Source organism: Sparus aurata, chromosome 16 (assembly GCF_900880675.1).
Source record: "Sparus aurata chromosome 16, fSpaAur1.1, whole genome shotgun sequence".
Lineage (NCBI taxonomy): Eukaryota > Metazoa > Chordata > Actinopteri > Spariformes > Sparidae > Sparus > Sparus aurata.
The window spans coordinates 22,136,351-22,154,914 of NC_044202.1; positions in this window are offsets into that span (position 1 = coordinate 22,136,351).

Below are 18,564 nucleotides of genomic sequence, written 5' to 3' on the forward strand. Positions count from 1 at the left end.
GACAAGGTCTTGTTGTGCCAAATTTTGTGCCAGAGGCTCTGGGAGAGGTGATATGCTAGCTGAGGGAATATGTCAGGGAGTATATGAGTGAGCACGTACTTTTATAGATGAGCTTACTACTTGAATTCAGACTTTTGACTTCAGACTTTGTCTTAACTTTGATTGACTCAGATAAGTTTTGTGCAAGTAAGTGTGTACTGTCATCTTCTTCAGACTTGGGCTTGTTGCTAAATTGTAATTTATCAAATGTTTACATGTAAATTTGAGATTATACATTTTTACCAGTGTATTGAATTTCCTTTCCTAACCTCTTTTGATTCAGATTTTTCATTTTCAATCACAGCATGCATTGCTTCAATGTTTTTCAGTACATCCACGATGGTTGCATCTGCTTCTCATTGTAGCGTTTCCTCTTCCAACTCTGTGTCTATTTTAGCTGCGCCAACTGATTTTGAACATCTCTTGTCATCCTTTCTGCTTTCCTGGCAACCTTTTCCATTCTCAGTTTAACCTCTTGGCTAGCATATCTCTCACGGCTTGGGCCCTGGCCACACTTGCCGATGATGCGGATGTCTTGCTGTTCCTAGCACTGGATACAGATGACTTGTTGCTTTTTGCCACCTCACCCACTTCAAAACAACTAATGGTGCAAATACACACATTAAAGTGTCGATCTCCGAGTGCAACCTAACAGGCAGGCTTGAGGAGCAGTCCACCATTACTCTCCTGCCTGTAAGGTCGCTCTCGGGGATCGACCCTTTTTGTCTGCCATGACGGTGGCGCACCAGAGATGCTACTGCTAAAGTGAGTTGTCCAAAAACCTTCTTTTTAGTAAACTCTCTGTACACAAACAATGTTCTCAATGCTCGTGTTCATGTGTAGTGACCCTGGTGATACTAAGAGCACAATTTCATGTTGTGTCAAGCCTTCTTAGTGTTTTAAAAATAGCGATTTTGATGCAAGTGTAAAAGTGCCCCTGCACCCCATTGAAAATGAGCTTGCCTAAAAACATAACTACGGTAAATCTTAAGTGCCAATTTCGCCGTAAATATGCTTTTACATGAAAGTTTGACTCATATTCAATCACAAGTAAAGCCTTGGTTGCTTTTTGGCGAGAGTTAGTGAGTAACTTGAGGAAATCTTTTACATTTTTTTATGCAGGTTAGCAATTTAGAATGGGCGTGTATTCCACTCCTCAGACAATGTCACATACTGTGGTGGGTGAAAAGAGGCAGAATAATAATAATAATTAAGTTTGAGTGGAATTCTTTCATTTTTATAATACTGTGACATAATACCGTCATTGCAAAAAAACAAAAGAAAAATACCATGATATAATTTTTGGGTTATATCACCAACGCCTTGTGTTAATATTTCGAAACTTATACGCTGCATGAATTTCATTTAAAATACATAATGTGTGTATTAGCTGTTCCACTGACAATATTGTTTGAATACTGTACTGTCATAATGTCAGTTTCCCTCCACTCTCTCGCTCACTACACTCTGCTGCTTGTTACTGGACACCGGCCTCACCAAGGGCACCGTGGCAACGAGATCCACGCCCCCCCACCCCCGACCCGGAGCCCAGACAAGCGTTCAGGGGCAAAGCTGATCAATAAGGAGAGGATGAGATATGCCATTACAGGTGAGGCCAGCCCTTGTGCCATCCTAGCTGCCCCTCACCACAGCTCCCTGTCCATTCAGCAATATCTGCACATATTGGGGAGGCAGTAAAACTAGACGGGTCATTCATTCTTTCAAGTGTTTTTGAGATCCTGGGAGGATTTAGGGATCGTTAGGGCATCTATCCTCAGTCTGCCACACCCTGCTCTGACATTGTCTGTTGCTTGGTCAAATGAGATTGCATATCATGCTCAATTATTCAAAAAAAAAACTTTTACTACTACTTTAAAGCTTTGCTGTAATATACTAATGTAAGAAACAATGAGCAATGTCAAACTTAAGTTTTCTGGTGGATAAAGAAAAAAAAATCTTTCATCTTCAGGTCAAGAGAGTCTTTATCACGAAGTCTGTTCTCTCAGTGTCTGTTCTGCCCACACAAACACATTTGTTCCCTCTCCATTACCATGCCAAGGCTAAACAGCTAAGCATCCCCTCCTTTTTTCTATGCTCCCCTCATTTTCCTTATCTAGGAGCAGCCAAACGGTGGCTGCAGTGTCTGTCAAACGTCCCTGTGTCCTTTCAAGTTTGACTCAGAATAATAATGGTAATGATGGATGATGTGGGAGTATATAGTAATCGCTGTTAAGGCAAATAATAGCTCTTAATGCCAACACTAATGGGCAAAAAAATAGATTTCCTTTTTATCCAGAAAAAGGAGAGCAGTTAAGAGCACTTGTCTAGAGTCCCTATGTGGTAAAGAGCTTGCAGCTAATGGCTTAAGCATTACTGTCAACTAAGTGGCACAACAGAGCTGGTGACTGTCCGTTTGTACTACTTTTGCCAAGGTTAAGATGGTTCAATAGCAATGATGGAGCTGTGACAAGTGATAACTGTAGGTTATTTTCATTATCTTGGTGAAATTTTCGTATTAAAAGCCAGGACAGTGTTTGAGTGGATGTCAATGCCTGAACAGAAAAAAGAGGCACCCCCATGTTTGTCCTGATAACTCAGTGGACGTTCTATGGATGCTTGTTGAGTTTTCAAAAGTTTTCACTTTTGTTGAGTAAAAGCCCTTTATCCACATTGTGCTCCAAAGTGTTCCTGCCTGTTAGGAGCTCCAGGAGATGAAGGTAGGACAGATTCTACGGAAAGAGAAATTGTTTTTGATGAAAATAACGTTATTAAGAGACACTGCTTGGCAAAAATTCAATATTTTTTTTGTGTGGCATTGAAAAAAGAAAAATGTGTTGTCCCTGCAATATACAGCAACACAAAAATGTAGCCTTAAAGCCGTCTGTCATAATCTAACTAAGTGGTATAACTTTGATCGCTTATTATTTTGTCATGCCCAGACCAATAGGCTTACAAGACACCACTATTTGGACAAAATGAGACCAGTAACCAGAAAAGCAACATAAATGACAAGTGATCCTAAATTCATCTTAATGCTTTTTTCAAGCTTTAGAAACAAAACCAGTCAATTTATAGATATTCAAATTAAACAGCCATTCCATTCTGTCAGTATCAGTGCACCAGAACATTTCTGGATTTTCATCATGACACATAACACAGAGGAAAATGTATTTCATGTTCAACTTCTCCTGATTCACCTATGTTTTTACATCTGCTCCAGGGCCAGAGGACGATTCCTGTTTCTGTGCAACTAATATAAAGTTTTCAAAATAAAACACTCTGTGCAGACTCAGGATCTACAGCACAGCTAGGATCAAAATATTAACAATAAACACAAAGAAAGAAAAAAACAATGAAGTATGACAAAATAAACACAATCTGAAAAATTTAAGAAAATCAAGCAGGCATGAGGGAACAATTCACATTGCTCATGCAAGTTCATAGAGCTGAACCCAATACACTCTCCTGGGTCCGGATTTATGTATTTCCTTGTTTTTGATTATTGGTTTGAAAAAAAAAAAAAAATCAAACTTTATTGTACTTGCCTAAATCTATCAATTAATGTCTACTTGAAGGATCATTACACTTCAGAAAACATCTTTCAACCATTTTACTTCCATGCCACAGCTTTTTAAATCGAGATTTCCAGTAAGGCTTAAAGCACCTTCTGTTGTGGCGTGACTTACTTTTATTAGGTTTTTCTAGGTTGACATTCATCTATCTAAGATCTCTGTCAAGATGAGTGTTTTAGCATTGTTTCAGAAATTATCTCCATCCACAGAACACACCTTAAAAAGTTGCAGCACAAGGCAGGAAGTGACCTGAAAAAACCTGAATGAAATAAGAATATACTTATATAAACAAAAATGCAAAAATGTACACTAGACGTGATTTTTACAGTAGTATCTGGTGTGTATTATTAACATGATGACAATATTTCATCTTTGAATATCAGGATTATCGTGAAAACTGGTACATCGTGACACCTCTAATAAACATGCAGACCTGCCAACCGGAACACATTTCTGTGTTGGCAGATCATCTTTGACATTGAAGTAAACTGGTTTATTTTGTCACCTGGAAGTTGGTAGCTCAATGTGAATTTGACCAATTGTGCACCAGTAGTCTAACAGCAAGATATAGCTTCAGTATGTCAACAAGTGTGTATCTTACCCAAAACCAAAACAGAGGAGTATAGTTCAACCAATCATGGGGCCTACCTACTACCTAGGGTCTGCAGATTGAGAGAACCACTCCTGACCTTGATTTTATCCCCATTCTGTATCTGTATAAATTTGGCAAGTTTTTGTAAACCAGCTCACCCCCGCCTTTGCAGCGTACCTGCAGATAGTGAGTTACCTCAGCAGCAGATGGAGAAGGACAGAGGACAGGAGGAATGACTGATGTTGATATAATATCATTGACATTAGATTTGTTTCCTCTGAGATGTTATTGAGTTTATGTAGTCTTTGTTGTTGTAAACATGTTTTTATTTTTTAAAAGATTATTTATTAATGCAAATGAACCAATAAAAGATAAAATTTCTGGCTGCATGTGCATGTACATAGGCTGTTTTTTTTATTTATTTTTTTTCATAGCTGTGGTTCTCCAAAGCCTCAAATGTCTTCAAGGTTGGTAGGTCTGCACATGAAATATATTTCTACCTATCTTGTGTGTCACTTTCAATGTCAGCAGTCTCTTTCAAATGTCTTCTTGTACTGGCTGGCTGCTCTTACCAGCCTGCCTCCTTTTGTCCTTGGCTGTCTGGTAACAGAGGACATGTGGCAGACCAGGTCAGCTTTCACGGGCTAGTGGCTGGAACTTGAACTTCGAACATTCTTTAGTGGCAGGAGAGCCCCTAAGGGAAGCTCATATCTAAGGGGGGCTCCTTTTACTCTTCCTTTCCCCTATCACTTAAGGGCCAATCTCTGTACTCCTCCTGAGGTGGGGGGTAAAGGTGTGGTCACCAAACAGTGGTAAGCTGAGGTCTGGTCAATATGATCTATAGCAGTGTAAATGATTACATATTCATATAGCAACATGCAGGGTGCAAAATGCTGCATGTCAATCAATACTGAAGAAATGTGCCAAGGTCAGAAATGCTGACATACTGCAATCTGTCCTTCACATTGTAAACTCATCAATCATGCTGAAAACAAACTAAAAGACTTTACAGTAAGACAATAATGTCACAAACTAACTCGTAAAATATAGCAGCTTGGTCAATGGCCTTCAGCTTCAAACTGTGGTGCTCTAACCCTCTGGTGTCAGTTATGCATGTGAAGGGCTCTGTGGTCAGGTTAGCAATAACACATGATATGCATTGAGCACTTAGACCTCCAAAATAAAGGCTCTGCAGTCAAGTTAGCAATAGTATGTAATATAGGTGAGACTTCCAAATAAAGCTTGCTGACAAACATGTCACAATTATGAGAGTTATGACTCTTGGACTGTCGTTAATGTTGTCAAACAGTCTCGGACCAGTCAGGTCAAGGCAAAAAGACTTCCTGCCCAGGTTTAGACACAAAAACAACTTTGCTGGGATTAAACTCCAGAACTGTAGGGTTTTGGAAAAGATAATAGTTTGGGTTAAAATAACTAGGGGTTGATAAATATGTTCTTTTTAAGGCCGATAACAATATTGATCATAAATTATCAAGGAGGCTGACAATCAATATTCAAAATATTTCCTTTATAACATTATCCAGTTCGCTGTTATGACTGACTTTAAATCTGATGTATTGCTAAATAGGCGCTTTTGCTTTCACTTCAACAAATTATCCACCATTGACCTGTCACTCAGCAACTTTGGTGCTGGACCTGCTGCTGCAGGGAGTAGACCCTTTCGGAAATATGTAATCGTAGTGTTCATCTTTTGAACTATTAGTAGTTTTTTTTTTTATAAAAGCATATTGACGGTCACCATGTTATGCCGGCTCCCATGGCAACCTAGTGAAAGTGCATGTTATTCATAAGTAATCAGGGTTTTGATGTCCCGCCCACAACACTTAGCAGATGTTCTCGGTAGATGTAGAATAAAACAGAAACTGTTAAGCTCATTTATATATAACAAACAAAATTGAGAAAACAATAATAATGACAAAAACTATTAACTGATATCGTATTGAAATGTATTTAGAATATACTGTATGTAGCCCTCCAGTTTACCTTCTCAAAACATATGCAACAGATATCACATATGCGTGAGCCTGTGGAAAACACACACTAAAGCTGATCGTAAATTAATAAACACAAAGCCCCTACATTCAAAGCACATGAGGATCTGAAAGGGACTTGTTAAAGGTCTGTTAGCCAGGACATTAAGATGAGCGAAGATAAACAAGAGAGGGTCAGTCTGTAGTAGCTGGTGAGGGCATGTCAAGAGCGTCACACGAGGAGGCTTTGTGAGGATATTCTCCTCAGCTGATAGATGACAGGCAGTTAACTTGGCTAATAATATTCCTTACATGTGCAGCTGTAGCAAAGTTAGCAAGCTGCATGTTTACTATATCCCACTCTTTTCATAATTATTTTGAATCATTATTAAAACCACAAAATAATACACAAAGTGAACTCAGATTTATGCATATTTCTCCTTTTAATATTACCTGAAATGGTAGGTTGTGACCACTACAGGTTATCAGTGAATGGTCAGAAATATCCACAACACAGTTGATAAACAACAAAGGTATTTTAATGACACACATCAAATTTTCTTTAAAAGTGTCATTTTCACAGCAGTGTTAACAGTCGTACCCTGGATCAGAAAATATTCTGGATCAGAGTCTGCAGCTCCAGTACGCTAACACACAAATTAACATCATATTATATTTCTCAATTGAATTTCTAAAATCAGATTATTTCTTTATATTTGGAGCAAGTGTTTTATAAAAGATCATAAATATAACTCCTTTCCAGGTATACGTCATGGTACATAAATATATATTTTCACCTCTCATCATTTCTTCAAATGAAATCCATTCACAGTTTTTAAGTCATGTTGCTGTTATTGGTCCTATATCATGGCCGGATATCATAGTTAAATTCCTTAATTGATTAAAACTGGGTCACATATATTTCAAGAAGCACACTTGACGTCACAATATGTGATATTCTGCATCCCTGCCTTCAGCATCGACTCCAGTACAATTTATTTATTTATTAAGATTATAAAAGGTTAGAAAAGCTGTCTGATAATTATGAATGAGTAACAGTATTTTAGTTTTATTTATTTATTGTACAATGTGTGTTAGTTAATGTTCCTTTTACACACGTATACGTTTTCTTTAACAATTGCTCAAACAATAGCGATGCAGAATAGGTTAAAAGCATTATGAATACTGCTCAACACTGCTTTAAACACAGTAAATAGTGCTGCTCTCCACATCTTTTGACCCTCTTCACCTCTGTTTCTGTGAGTTGTTACCATTTTTCTTACTTGAATAGTTCCATTAAGTCACTCCACGACAGAGAGCGTTGCTTTGAGGCCCAGAAGAGCTCTCCATACTTCCACACCACTATCACAGTTCCTCATCTGTCCTCCTCTCCCTCATCATCATTTACATTTTCAAATCTGCATTTTTCATATAGATTCCACCTTACTCTAATTTTAATATCACTGTTATTTCCCATGACACCTTTTGTTTTATTATACATTATGAATTTCTCCCTCTCTCTCATCTGTCCCTGTCTCTCTCTCCTCATCTTTCTCCTGCCACCCCCCACCCCTTCTCTCCCTTTTCTCTTCTAATCCCTGTGCCCATACTGCGTTTATGAGCTGAAATATTTTATCAGGTGGAACCCTCAGTCAAACTTATCATTTTAATCTTATTTCAATAAAAAAAATAATCTCTCTTCTTGGCTGTTTGACAGCAGTTAATGGTTTTTCGTTATCGTAAAGGAAACTTTGAGGACTGAGATAGACTGCCAAAAAAAAATGCAAAAAGCCCTTGTATATTCCTCCCCAGATGACTCATAAACCATGCACTAAGAACAGGTAACATATCAGGCAAGAGGACAAAAGCCTGCTTGGAAGATTTATGCATGCATGCAATTTGACATAGTCCCGTAGCATTTGGAGTTCATCAGAACGGCTGTTAAAGAAGCCTGCGCTGTGATGCATTTTTTGTTCTTGGCATTCACATGTAGTCAGGCACGCTACCACTCTCGGTGTTACTGTACATTTCAGTGTTTGTCCTCTGCCTTTATCGAAATGGCATGAACTTCATTATTTTGAAAGCCATGACAAGTAAACACACCCACATGACACACTGATTCTCTACCATCTCAACAGCAGTGTGGGCTGCATTTTTCTTTGAGTAGGGTCTTTGCCTTAAGGGACAGATTCGAAATTCAAATGACAACTCCTGCACGGACTAGAGCTCAACTCTCTTGAGTATGTACACAAACTGTTGACAGTGTGTGCACTCGGAAGAGATCAACTGTCGGCTGTCACATAGAGCAGGCTGGAACCCTTAACGCTGACTCCACACCAAGCCAACATTCAATCTCACGTTCAACCTCACCCTCACGCGTTATTGAAACATTTCTGGGAAATGCCTTATTTGCTGTCTTGCTGAGATTTAGCTGAGGAAGATACAGCGATAGAAATTTTTCGTCGGTCAGTGTTCAGTCTGAGCCGTCATTTATTAGCCTGCTACAGAAACTGTGTACCTCCAAAAGTAAGGGATGAGCAGGTTGACTTGCAGTAGTATAGCATCGTGGTCAGGCTGGAATATATTGGACTTATGATGAGCTTTAGTCACTCACAGCACTGTAGGCAAGTACCAGTGTCCTGAATTTGAGCAGCCACAGCAGGGTGCATAGGAGCTGTCTAGTGTCGAGGAAGCTGAGCAGGTGAGAGACCAATTGAGCTGTTGCATTCATATAGGTTGCAGAAGTTGTATTGTATATGCATGTACACCAGCGAGGAGCAAGTTGCAGTCACCTGTACTTGAGTTTACAAGACCTTGTGTCAGACCTTGTGCCACCATCTGGTAAGGAACAGACATACGCACTGATGTTGTGGAGCCAGGGAATCCACATAGTTTTTTTGGTGGCAATGGAGGTGACACTGATTGGCTCAGTCTTGTTCCACCATCATTGTAGTATGTGGTCATCCTCCAATTGGAGGGTCGGGGTTCAATCCTGCACCCCTGCATGTTGCATGTTGAAGTGACCTCAGGCAAGATACTGATCTCCAAACAGCTGCCAGTGGGTCTTCCATCAGTGTTGGGACCTCACCAGCTACCTTTCTGTCTGAGACAGTGACCAGTGGAAGGGGATCGAGTCCAAGTTCTTCCACAGGCCACACATGTCACATGCTTACAGTATGCTTGAGTAACTTTAGTGTGTAGTTTTGTTAATGCAGCTGTAGTTGAATAATAGATGTTTGTATGGTAAAGTGTATTGATTATTGATAAATATGTTTCACATTAAATACATGTTATTATAATGTACTGAGCAGTTTGCTGTGATTATTTGTGCAAGTGTTTTGTTACAACAGCTGGTCTCGAAGGTCAGCGCTCGGTCTATTTCCTTCACTTCCTTCCTTTAATTCTAAATATTTACATTTCAAAGCAAATGCCCTGTCTCAGGCTATTTCCTGTTTCATTATTGGTATCTGTAATTGTATTTCTTTTTATTCTTTAGCTATTTACGATTATTATGTAATTATGATTTGCTTAGAACCAAACCTGCCCTAACATTGTACCCAACATCAGTGTGTCACTGCTTATGAGCAGTTGTTGCAGCTGATGAGCAGGTAGATCTGTGCATATTAGCCTCTACCACTAGCACATGAATGTGTGGATGAAGGGGTAAAGGAGAGGTCAGAAAGCATCACATAGATTCAGGCCATTTTTAACAAAGTAATACATGAACCAATGGGGAACACCCACACCCTCTGCTTTACACGACAACACACACACACACACACACACACACACACACACACACACACACACACACACACACAGTAAAGACATACGTTCAGCATTGTCATGCATGTTTTTTCTAGGCCGAGCAGTCTCCTGAGCATGACCAAAGGACAGTGCATTCAAGGGCAGAAGTGTTGCACTTGCAGCATGTAGTACAGCCTTTCTTGCATTTTGCTCCTCCCGTTCATCATACATTCCTGTAACTGACCTCTCTGTCCTGGCTGCCTATTAGAGGCACTGTGGGCACATTTCCTTACGGATAATTTATTATTATTGCTGCTACAAGGAACTTTCATTTTTTTCTTGATTCTGGTGGCCCTGTACTACTAGACTACGGAGCAGCTTCTTTCCTCAGGCTGTGATACTCCTCAATTCATAATCAGCATTCCACCATTTTTATTCTTTTATGACCCTGACAAGTTGCAATCCGGCTCAGCAATAAGATAGTTATTATTATTATATAATAATGCAGTATCTTCTGGCTAGTGGTCTGGTTTGCTTATATAGGTCATATAGAGGCGTCAGTACTTAAAGATAAGTTCATCCAAAAATGTTGTATTGCGGACTTTGAAACTCAATCTCCAATGGACTGGGAGCGGGTATAGATAATGACAACATTTTCATTTTTGGTTGAACTTAAATTGAGACTGTTTCATAACCACACAATAGTTGCCTGTAGTATGTTCAATGGATCAAATGTCCTGTTGAGCATTGTTCTTTCTTTTTTTCTGTCTCTTTTTTGGGGGGGAGTGTGCCGGTATGGGTGGCAGCAGGAAGGAGGGGAGAGGAGATGTCCAGGGGGTCACTCTGAACTTGCCAGTGGTGGTTAGAAGAGATGAAAGAACAGAAGCCCTGGCATGGAGTCTGGGGACCCGCAAACATCATTCACATCTCCCCATAATCATCAAAACCATGCTAGGATGCCTCCTTAATTTACATAATACTGTCCCGACGCTTTTACTCCTGCTATCCATCATGGCCGGGATGAGGGGATGAGGCCCTCTTCATCCTCTGTTCTCCTTTTCCCTCTGTCTTTCTTTCTCCCTCTGATTGTGTCTTGTGTTTATCTGCCCAAGCACAAAAGATTGATTCCCCACTGTTTCTCCCACTTATGTTCAGCAGATATGAATTTTCACGGGATGATGAAGCACCAAGTCAACAAATAATAAACAGAAAACACTTATTCAAAAACAGAGAGAAGAAAGGGAGAGAGAAGGGGAGGTGTCTGTCTGTGTTTGGCTGATGAGGAGAGATGGATGTTGTGGGGTAAGAGACTCAGGACGGTACTGTGAAGAAAGCTGAATTAGAAATGCAGTTATTTTTTTTCTCCCCGTCACTCCTTGTTGTTTCTCTTGGAGAGGACTGATGGAGGAAATATGACAGAGAAGAGCTGAGGACACACGGTGCTGCTTGTTTCATTGTTGTTAATCCTTGAAGTCAGACAGAGCAGACTAAGATCTACACCAGGTTAGTGATGTGGAGGATTACAATAATTGTACTTAATAATAATGATAATAGAAATCTAGAGAAATAAGAAATTAATTAATTAATGACAGACCCTAAACCATCTCCTGATATTGCTCTTACCTTATGAGCTTGTCTGTGTGTGTGTGTGTGTGTGTGTGTGTGTGTGTGTGTGTCTAACCTAAACCCTGAGCAATAATATCAGATGCTATAATTTTACTGTTATTTGTACGGGTATTTTAGATTTCAGACAGTGATGACACAGCCTACAGGCTTGAACTGTACCATCTGACCGTGTGCTGCAGGGACAACAACGTGGTCCTTAACACCTCAAAAACACCTGAAAGTACACCCTCACAAAAAGTAGCAAAAAAAGTAGGCATGTCCGATATGGATTATTTTCAACCGATACAGTAATCGTTAATTACCTGCAAGTGACCGCCAGTAAAAACCTTCAATTTCTTTGTGACATATATGTATTTTTAAAAGCTCCAAACAAAGCTGCATGTTTGGAGGGTGCACGTGCACCATGGGGTAAGCAAGGCTAAGATGTAGGGAGGAAAGATGAATGATTTAATATTCCAAAGCTCTAACCATCACTCTGACTTCACTAAACAACAGTTCTGACTGGTCACAGGTTCATTTATTTTTTCTACAGATTAAAAAACGTCACACATACTAAAGCATTTTGCTTCTTTGTTTTCTGTTCCCAGTTACTTGTCTTTTACTTTACTACAGAGAGAAGGACGGACAGAGTTTCGTTGTACCTGGGTATAATGACGAAAGATAAATCTTGAATCTTGAAAATGAAGACACTTAAATTCTACTTACTGTATAATTCTCGCTGATAGTCCAGATAATATACCTTGCCGTGTACTAAAAACACGTACCAATCAGCCAGCTGATGCTATTACTGGCATTTTATAAATCTCACTCTCTCAGTAGGCTGTCCCCACATATTTCAAGACAGCCACCATTGTCCCTGTACTTGACAAGTCTGCCGCGTCTTCTCATAACAACTATCGCCTCATGGCTCTCACTCCCCATCCAGGTGAAGTGTTTTGAGAAACTGGTTCTCCAACACATCAAAGGCATTCAGAACCAACAGATCAACAGATGATGCCATATCCACTGCCCTCTACACCATTCTCACACACTGAGGAAACAACAGCTACATCAGAATGCTGTTTGCTGACTTCAGCTCAGCTTTCAACACAATTTCCCCAAGAAGCTGATAGGAAAAGTTCATACTCTGGACTGAGCACCATACTCTGCAGTTAGATATTGGAATTTCTTACAAATCTCATCTCCACTGTCAGTGAAGTGAGATGTCTGCACAGAGCCCAAAACATAATAAAAGATGACACCCACCCCAGTCATAGCCTGTTCACCGTGCTGCCATACCACCAGACTACAGAGCAGCTTAGTTAGTGAGGCTATGATACTCCCCTGTTCATTCTCCACACACCACTTTATAAAATAGCTGTTACGGCGCCCCTAAATGGACATGGGGATAAAATGAAAACGTAAACGTTTCTGGTGCGCATGATTTTCTGAATAAATAGTGTTGACCTATCACACCATGTCCCTTTGAGGACTCTGTATGATGTAGCACTGATGGACCCAAACATAGTTTTGTTTTGCGACCCCTGTGTTATAAAATGATGAATAAAAGGACCTTGTACATTATATCGTAATATGCTCTTGGCCTTTTAAAGTAAATGTAAAAATTACATTCTATGAAGACTCAGTGATAATATGACCTATTTAGACCTGGTAAACTTAAATCATACCCATCAGGCTAACATTTTACAGGTGTGTGTTTAAAAATGTGTTTCACACATGCCATTTGGTCTGAGATAATTGAATGTGTCCTGTTGAGATGAAATTGTGGCATTTCATGCCAAGACAAACTGTTCATTTTAAAACATTTTAAAATCTCAGTAGCCACTAGTGCAGACTTATAACTTCTGTGTTGTTAAATCAGAGCGGTTTCACAGAGCTATGTGCTGTGTATGTGTGAGTGAGCATGGCCATGTCTGGTTCACAGAGGACATTACCATAAGAACCATTACTGTCATAACGCACAAGATCAGTATCAGTGTAATATACAACTGCCTCTGCTGCAGCATCTGCCTTGACTTACAACACCTCTGCTCTACGACTGACATTTCTAGCGACACACCCACAAAGCAATTTGTTACCAGAAGTAATGTGGTATTATTAATTGACTTCCATGGCATGTCAATTTAGTCACAACCAATAGGAAATATTGCAGCTGCCTTTTAAACTATAATACAATTAATCCACCGTAGACTAAGCTAGGGAGAAAACTGATGACGCTCACAGCAAAAGTTCCAATATAACACCAACAGTGATGCTCCCACCATCCAAGTGCCTGTTAGGTTACAGGTATTGACATTTTGTACTCACTGCTAATAACAACTTGTGTAAGACTATACATGTTATCATGTATAAGGAAGTGGGAACTTTTAATTTGAAGATACAGAATGTTACAGCCCAGTATCGGGGTGTTGGAGTATAACATACCCAGATAGCACATGTACGTCTTGCCGCATATACTCGTAACGTCCGACAAGCATCGGCTTAACCGACAGATTTCTGTGCTAATTTCAAACCACATTGGACAACGCCTGGGGGCTCGCAGATAAAACTAAACAAAACTAAAACTGTCACCGCACACAGAGTGTTATTTATTTACATAATTAATCAGAGCATTCACGGTGATCACTCAAAATCAACAGGGGGAGGTGCATGGAAACAGCTGAAACAGCGCTCTCTACTGCATCATATCTACATACACACAAAATACAATGTGAGACACACAAAATATGTTTGACTTGTTGTCTCCACACAGCACGAGGTCTGTGTATTTTCACAAATGGACATTACTCTTTCTCAGAGCCGGCTGCCTGCCCTGAGCTGCCTGACTGCGGCTGCAGAAGTCACTCACTAACTCAGTCAGTACTCGCTCACCCAGTCGCGTGCCCACTAGGGACGAAACTGGGATGAATCCACTTTGTATTGATCCAATTGACTGATGCTGGATTGGTCCTCAAAAGGCTTACAGAGTATTGAAGTATCGATATGTTGGAATTGATCCACACATCCCTAGTGCCTACTCCCTGCCCTGATCTGAACATGTACTCTCAACAAGTCTAAAAATCCCATGTGATTAAATCTTTAATTCCATTTAAATTAGCAGTGGGCTGCTGCAAGTGCTGACCTGGGGCCAGTGGGGGTTTCACCATCACTGACTGACTGGTGACTCATGCGACTTGAAAATTTGATTCCTTGGTGATTGATTCAGTCAAACTACAGTCTATAAATAGAGTCAAACCTACCATCAATAGAGCAGGCACACTAATTGCAAAAAGGCAAATGGGGTAAGAGATAAAGGGAGTGGAGGTAGACTGGCAGATAAATATTAGACATACGTCAACCCATGTGATATGCTTGGGTTGACATTTGTAGGTTAAGGGAGAGATAGGTTAGGTGGAGACGGTTGAGATAGGCAGAGTTTGGCAGAGATAAGAGGGGATAGGTTGAGGTATGCAGAGATAAAGTAGATGCAAATGTGGAAAGGAATGAGGTGTGATAAATGGGAGAGCAACTATATTGAGTGTGAGGCAGAATGACAGGGATGGGAGACTGAGTGAAAGACCTTCACAAGAAGAGAGAGAGAGAGAGACAGAGAGAGAAGTCCAGTCACAGCCGAGCCACTAATAACCCTCTCTCCATAACCCAACTCTGCCCTTCCATGTTAACATACTGTGAACTGAGCACAAGTGACAAAATCAATCCATCACGGCCACCCACCAACCGGCATAGAAAGGGACAGAGGAGCTAACAGAAATTGATGACATCCCCGCTCGAATTTTACACCATTTTGGCCACGACGGCGATTGAAACAGACAGAGATTTATAGTCCAGCCGGGCCGCGGCTATCCTTGATTGCCTCTTTTTTTCCCTCCCTTCTTTCACCGCCACGAAGCTCCCTGTTTTGCATATTTTTTCCCAAGCTCATCAAGAGTGAGCGGACGCATCAAAGTGACAATCTTATTTCACCTTTGGGGGAGGAGGTGGTGGCGGAGGGTGGGAGGCTACATCCTATGCTATAGATGAAAGCCGAGCTGCCCATCCTGCCGTCTGTCCTTTTGACTACAGTTCCACTTCTCATTTTGATGTGATTTTTGAAATCTGACTCTAAAGATTGAGATTTGTGATTAAATGAGACAGAGCTGCTTCCAAGGCGACACTGGCCCTGAACAGGGCTGCAAAGCCTCTCCCAAGGCTGAATTATTCAAATTATTCAAAAATCTCATTCTCTGACACCGTCAAACTGTGTAGAATTTAGACCAAAGTGTGAGCCTGACCACTTCTACATCAGGTTTACAAGGAGTAATTGCTGTATGAGATGCCCTTTCTGTGGTCCTGTTAAAGCTAAGGACAAAGCTGATGACAAGTTAAAAGGTATAAAGACTGGATAAATCAACAGAAAAATTCAGATTTTGACCACATGGGAGGGACGTCAACCTTAAAACTAGTAAACACACCAGACAACCCACTAAACCACTGGAGGCAACCAGACCAATCCCACAGGAACACAAATTGTCACCCGTTCTTCCGTCAACATTACCATGGATGCCAACCAGCAGCTTGCACTCTTTATGTGCAGCAACATTTGTTCTCAAAAATTGGTGTGATCCTGGATCCAGAGGCATGTAAGACATTAGAGCCCAAAGAGGCAATAAAGAGGCTAAGCACTACCTCGTCCACTTTCAGCAGTGGACAGGGAAACCCCGAACAAATATCTCACACCTTACATCTGACTGAACAGGAACTTAATGAAATTTGCAGAAAGGGATAATATGATCTGATACACCCCTGTAAACATACTAAATTACAATACCTAAAGGCTAGCAGTGACCAGAAGCATGAAATATTGGCAGGAGTAATCTGAATTAAGAGAAAGAATGTTCAGATGTTTGAATGAAATGCCAGGATCAACTCTGATGGAAAGTGTAAAAAAACCAAATAAAAACCAAAGGGGACAGAGAACCAGAGCTAGGCAGGAAACCACATTACGATGTGGGACATGTGCCATTTTGCATCAGAAAATTTGTGGAAGCTCATAAACAGAGCAAGTGCTTTGCCTATTGATGCAAGACAGAATTACATAAGGTGTAGAAATGCTGAGGCTACCCTTAAACCCGTTGATGGTGACAGAGACCTTTGTGGCAGAAAATGTCAATTCAACATGAAAGCTAAATTGACAGTTGGAACACTTGAACTGATGACTGAGGTCAGATGACCGCGCCTAGCTTGATCAGGCCCTCATTGCCTTTTGCTTGTTGTAAGAGGACACAGGTAGTGGAGAGAAAACGTGTGTGGGATATCTTGGGATGTAGGAAAGTTTCCTGACACGGTGTTAAAAGAACAAAGCCATGTTCAGAAGAAAGGCCAGCTGGGGAAAAAACAAGGGTGAATTAATTCCTGTTGCAAGATCAAATGAGAGCTATATGCATCAACATCAAAATGCAATGTTTGTTAACGTTTAGATGTCTTTATTATCCCTTTAAGTACTTTAGACATTATACCTGATACAAGGTGTACATTTTGTAGGCCTATACACATCTGGTAGGAGACTTTACCAAGTCATGACCAAAGCAAAACTTTACCTGTATACCTTTAAATAAATGCGTATTAGCCTAGTAGTTGAGGCAGGTCAAGATTCAGCAGCTTTTACAGAATTTATGACCTCATCCCTTGAGTTGAGATAAAAAGGGGCTGGACCTCTATTACAGAACTTATGGCAAAAGCAGCATGACCTATGCAGGCTTGTCGAGGAGAATTGAGGTCAGAGTCCCAGAGGAGCATTTACAGTGAAATTGTCCTGGGAAGGTGGACGCACAAACAATGAAAACAATGATTCAGTTTAGACTTGGAAAACTGATAAATACTTCACCTGCTGAATCTGCATAAGAGCAATGAGACCACAGACGCTGATCCCAAATGATTGCACAGATCGATGCCTACATTTGTCAAATTCCTGATTCGAATATCAGGAATTTGATGATTGACTTTGAAACATGTTTTGATATCTTTGCCATAGAAGATTGTTGAAGTCCATGACAGTGAAGTGGTTCTTGCAAAGTGTTGAGTTCTGTTGGCTCATTATCCTGCTGCAGTATGAAGTCACATACAAACTATTACTAGACTAAAGGTTAGTAAGGGAGCAGTGCAAATCAAGCTTTGTTCCTGGAGAGTTAGAAAAGCAACTTCATCACAGATACATAATTTACTAAATAGACAGCACAAGACTACAATTAGAAAAAGTCCTGTCAAACAAAGACATTCATGCAGAGGTCTCAGGATGGAAACAATGTCAACACTTGAGGTGGGCTAAGAAATACCAGAATTTCATGAGAGACGACTGGAAAAAGTCTTGTTTACTGATGAATCTAATCTAATCTTTCTGTCAGTAACAGAAGAGTGTATATACGGAAACAAACAGGACAGAGAATGGAGAATGTGTTTCAATTCCACAGTTAAACATGGTGGTGGGAATATATATATATATATATTTGAACTACAATTCTGAATACACTCAGTTCAACCTGAGTGATTGTAGTTTAACACAAATGAGTACACTTAGTTTCTGCACATGCAGCATACTAAAATGCTTACGTACTTAGTTCCAACACAATTTAATTGTATCCTTAATGCATGGAATGACATTTAGAAAAGCACAGACATTTTGTAAGTACATTTGCTTTGTTTGAAAGTACCCCAAAATACAAAAATATATGTATTTTTAGTGCACCTTCAGTGTATTTAGTACAACTTACATGGTGTCAATTTAACACAATTTAAAAGATTGTAATTTCACAGTAAAGCACCTGGGATTGCCTCTGGTACAATCAGGTATTTCTGTTTTTGTTTTTTTGATTTTTTTAAAATAATTTTTACACAGATTGTAATTGTACTAATTTACCTGTTGGTGGGCCACATAGACAACAAACCACATGAAAAATGGAGATAAGAAAGGAGATGCCAGCATGGGTGTGCCTGGCCTCTATGTTCAACAGCAGCTTGATCA